Genomic DNA, 5,430 nt, shown 5'->3' with positions numbered 1-5,430 from the left:
TCACTTAAGTGATCCTTTTAATTGCTTTTGATTTCTCTGGAAATCTTATGATTGGTAATTTGCCCAAATTCATACTTGGCTATGACGTTGTTTGTCTTATCATGTTTATATGGCATTTCATTGGGTAATAAATTTTGATTTTGTGCCTTTAATGGTTTTATAACGCTGGGTTATTTGGTGAATAGTTTTGGCTTTGGCCGAGAACATAAAAAAAAAAATTTCGTTAGGCTTTTGCTTTGTTTATGGTATAAATGATTTGGATAGTAAAATCATTTATCACGTTTTGTGACTTTACATTGCTGACTTCATATTGGTTTAGAGATTCTTTAATAAAAATTATTTTAGTCTAACTGGTGTTTTGGACATAAGAGTCCCTGAGCATGATAAGCTAGAAGGTGATTTTCATTACGTTGCCACTAAAATAATTTTTCTCGTATTTCAAATTTACTTTGACTAGTGATTCCAAAACAGGTTTTTTTTAAATAAAATTATTTTGTAAGATGATACCATTTTAAAGATTTAAAATACTTTTGAAATTTTATTGTTTGGTGGTTTGTCGACACTTTGGTGTTGTTGGTCTTAATTGCTTGGTTGCTATTTTTATTTCGAAGTATGTGTTTTGAATAGGTTAATTAAATTTTTCAGATGTGTCACTTGGGTGATGACTTGATGTTGTTACTTTGGTGTTGTCGAGTTCCCTAATTGAAAAGATCAAGGTTTTGTTTTAAATTGCGTTTTTCTGAATTTAAAAATGCGTTGTATACGTTTTACAAATGGTTATTGCGGGCTTGACTTGGGTCACCCAAATTAGAAGTTGAGCTTGGATATTACTACTCGGCTAACTCAGTGGTTTATAGTTTGAGGCGTTTATGAAATTTAACCATTATTTTTATAAAGAGGTTTCCGAAAAATAATTTTTAAACTGTGGGACTCAACACGAACTCGAAATTTATTTGTTAGTTATATTTCAAATGAATTTTGAAGTGCACTCTTATAAGATGATATAATTTTAATTTGATTTTGATACGAAAATTCAAACTTGTTGTAGCATGTCTTGATTTTGGTCTTTTAAGTATGTTGGGCTGATTTTGCTGAATGTCATGTTTGGTTGAACTATTTTGATTGTTTTTATTTTGTCTCTTCGTTTGGAGTAACACGTGAGATGAATTAATTCATGTGGTCATGGATGGCTTAACTTGTTGTATGGTCTTAATTTGTGAGTATGATCTTTGTTTAGACCTCAGTTGCCTTTGTCTTAATTTTTAGTTTCGATGGATTTGGTGTTTTGTTTGTGAGTCGAAATCTGTGGTTTCGATATCGAGAAAGTTGAGGGAATTTTTTTTCCTTGGAACGGTTGGTGGTTCTGATTATACTGGAAAAGGATATTGGAAATCCTGACCCGAGATGATAAATAGGTGTATTTAATACGTTGGTGTTTTCATTAAGTTTATTCAGTGTGATGCGGGAATTGGTGGTAAGTTTTATAGAAATGTATGTCATCTGTTGTTTTCTCTGAATTAAGTTTCAGTTTATTTGGTGTTTTATTGGATATTACTTTATGCTTATAGAGTTTTAGTGGAGATATTGTTTTGATTTGTTTTGGTCGTATCGTATGATTCGGTAGATTTTAAGTATGGAATTGAAGGAATATTTTAAGGTTGCGTGCGAGAATTTAGTTGTGCTAAGTGAGGTATATATGTAGATTATAAAACTTTCGGGGAAAATTTACGATTTTGATTAGAGGATTGTTAGATTAAGGGATTTGGTTATACTTCGTTTATGTTTTTACACTAAAATTTTAAAAGTAAGTTGTTTATTCAAATGTTTCGGTATATTGATATAAAGGTGTTTTTGTAAACAAAGAGATGTGTACGTCTGGGTAGAAAGGAATTTTGTCAAATTTGATTAAAAAGGAATAATTAATTTTTCGGTTGAATGATTCTTCAAATCGTGTTTTTATTTGAGAGTAAGACTTAAAAACGACTTAAATTTTGGATATTTTAAAATTTCAATGTGTATTTTGAATACGGAGGATTTTTCCACAGTTTGATTATTTATGAGAAAAGGATAAAATATTTAGCAAGTTTGATTTACAAATCACATAACTTTTATCAGTTGAATGGTTTCACAAATTGCAAACTTATTTAAAAATAAGGGGAATCTGCGAATTTAAAATTGCAAATATTTTGAATCTTTTCAGGGGTTTACAAAACCGATGATTTTTCAACGGCAAAGGTACTTTAATTTTGATATATAAAAAGAAGGTGTAAAATGTTAAGTGTTTTAAAAGAGAGGTGGAAAGTTTTGAATATAAAATGTTTTGCGTATTTAAAAATTTTATACTTCCATAGGTTGGTTTTGAGCATAACTAATAATTCGGTCGGGTAAATTGGTCGTAGTGATTTCTTGTTGTATATGAGGTTATAGTCAATCGATGGAATAATTTTGAGAATTTAGATTTGATTTGGGTATATGAACTAGTTGATTTGAAAAACTCTGATGGTTGTGTTTGGCGAGTTTCGACAACAAAGTTGGTTGGTCGACACTGTAGATTGAGGGTTTAATTGTTGAGAGTTTTAATATCGTTTTGTTCGAATATTAAAATCTTTTTGTATGAAATAAAGTAAAGTTTGCGAGACATAGTTAGGATGTAAGTTAATGATTAGATACTTAGATTATTACGACCTATTTTATTTTTGAATGATTGGAGGAATAACTAGGATTGAGATTTTGTTGCTAATCTGGAGATTCTGTTATCATGAGTTGAGTTTACGTATTCTTTTGAATGACGGTAAAAATTTTGTGTTTATGATTCACAAAGTTAATGGTATTATCAAAATTGGTGTTAATCGTTGGACCAAATGATTCAAATAGTGGTATTAGTTGTTATGGAGTATTGTTATCGATTGCTTTGGGTGTCAAGCTCGTTATAAGTGGATAAGTGAGTAGGTGTTGTAGAACGAAAGATTTTATCAGCTTGTGTTTTCAATACCCTGTATGAAACGATAGAGTTTGGAATTGTAAGAACTATAGTTGAGCTTAGGGCTTGTTCTTGCACTTTGATAATGTGGAGTTAGTAATCATATAGATTTAAGTTAGTTTTGGAAGCCAACTTGTTAAAGAGTATTTTTGGCTCTCAATTGGATAATTGTTGATTATTTACATTATATTGATCGAGTGATCGTTGGGGCACTAAGTTCTTAGAAACGGAATTTTGCGCATAAGTGTGTTGTGACCGTTTAAACTGCGAGTCAGTTTCAGATTTGAAAATTCGCGGTCAAGTTTTTCATAGGTTGGGGAGAATGTAATACCCCATATATTTTTGGCGTGTTTCGTCTTCTGTTGACCTTACCGAGTGAAATTTTTGTTTGGAGTTATCATTGCGAGAGATTCGAGGTTTCGTTCTAGATTATTTAAGTCAAAACTTTAGTGGCAGAGTTTGTTTTCCCTCACTGATGTCACCTAGATTTGGTGTTATCGTTTATGTCAAGTGAAAGTTAGTGTTATTACTTTTTGTGACCATTTGAGATTGTTTAGTGTATGAGTTGTAGTATTGAGTTATTATTTGAGGAACAACCTGTTGAGTTTTGCTTACGCAAGCGCTTAAGTCGTTAAGCACGGAATTACTATGTTGTGGCTTGTGGTTCCATTTTTAGCATGTTTGTTATTTTGGATTATATCAAACACTCTGGGTGCGCGTTGTTAATTGTTGACTAGTTAAGTAATGTTGAGTTCCGTTACTTTTCAAACTTCATGTTGTTTTATCAAATGAATTTTCAGATTTTAAACATTGGTTATATTGGGGTTTCTTTGGTTCGGGTTTGACTTGGGTCGCCCGACACATGATTTAACCTTGGAAGTCTTTCTTGACTCAGCTAAATACCATTTTGTTTTCTTTTAAGTTGTTTTACCAAATAGTTTGAAAAGGTTTCCGGATTATATTTTTAAATGGAACTCGATAGGGCTTAACTACTGTATGGTTTTGGTTTTATTGGTTACTTGGTTGAGGATTGTTCTTAAGAGACGGAGTTCGTTACACAGAATTATTATTATTAATGTCCTTGATCACCTCGGGTATCTGGTTCGTGAGTTTTATGTTGGTTATGTGCATTTTGTATGTAATTTTATATTGTGTATTACGTTAATCGTTTTTGCGTTCTAAATTCGAGGACGAATTTTTAATAAGTTTGGGAGAATGTAATATCCCGTATTTTTGAATTATTTTTTTTTTAAATTTTTAATTTTAATTTTTGCATTCCGTCAAACTTTGGATAATTCATTATTATAATTATATATTTAATTTTATTTGAATCGTTCGTTAATTCGGTGGTGGTTCGATTCGTGTTCGGTTTGTATTAATTAATTTTGGCCTAAGCATATTATTTATAATAAAAAAAAAGAAATAATAAATGGATAGAATCCACACATGCATAAATAAAAACCCCATGCCTTATTCTTTTATTATACACATAACTTTGGCCCACTTTTTTTATTAATAACATGAGAGGCCCATTCCTTTAAGTCCAATACAATTTGTTACAAAAAAAAAATTGTAGACTCATCTTCTTCTTCGTGCCTATTTTCTTTCTTTCGTTTTTAAACAAAACCCTAGCCGCCATACGCTCTGAAACATTATGAGATATCACCTTCATCATCCCATTCTTTCGTTTCAATCCAGTAAGCTTCTCATCACTTTTCTCGCTACTCCGTTTGTTATCGCTTTTGCCGTTTCTAACTCGTATCTTCGTCGTTTAGCATCAAACCAAAGCGGGTTTTGGTGGTTACATCGGTATTCTTCATTATCTACAATTCTATATTTAGAAGTCGTTAAAACGGTACGTTAATCTCTCCGTTTGAGCCGCCGTCGTTTCATCGTTTTTATGAAAATAATGACTACTGCTCCTTGTATTTCTGCTGAATCATTATTTCTTGTTGATGTTATTCATGCTGTTGTAATGTAGTCACAGTGATTGTTTATGATTGTTAAGGAAACGATAATCAGTGCTTAGCTCTTTTGATTTTTAATTGAGAAAAATGGTTATCGTGAAATTGCCACAATATTCGTCAATTTCAATTTCATTAATTGCTTATGGTTTATATGGAGTAAGTGATTGTGGTATAAGTAATTGAATAGCCTTTTTTTTTGGATTGTTGGTTAGGAGCATAATGGTTATGAACATTGTATTTGCTTTAATGTTATTGGTTATTTCATATGTTAATGGAATATTAAATGGGCGGAAAAATTGTCCTTAAATTTGATTGGGCATTATCTTACTTAACAATAATTGGGTTATTCATTATTTAATAAAAGGTTTTAATTTGTTAATTATCGATTTAAATCCGGACTTTCGTTTATCGTTTTAATTTTTAATCATTAGTTGTTGACTTTATCTAAAATATAAAATTAATATTTATCTTATTAAAATCTAA

The sequence above is a fragment of the Mercurialis annua genome, linkage group LG8, assembly GCF_937616625.2.
Source record: "Mercurialis annua linkage group LG8, ddMerAnnu1.2, whole genome shotgun sequence".
Classification (NCBI taxonomy): domain Eukaryota; kingdom Viridiplantae; phylum Streptophyta; class Magnoliopsida; order Malpighiales; family Euphorbiaceae; genus Mercurialis; species Mercurialis annua.
This window is presented reverse-complemented; position numbering follows the sequence as displayed.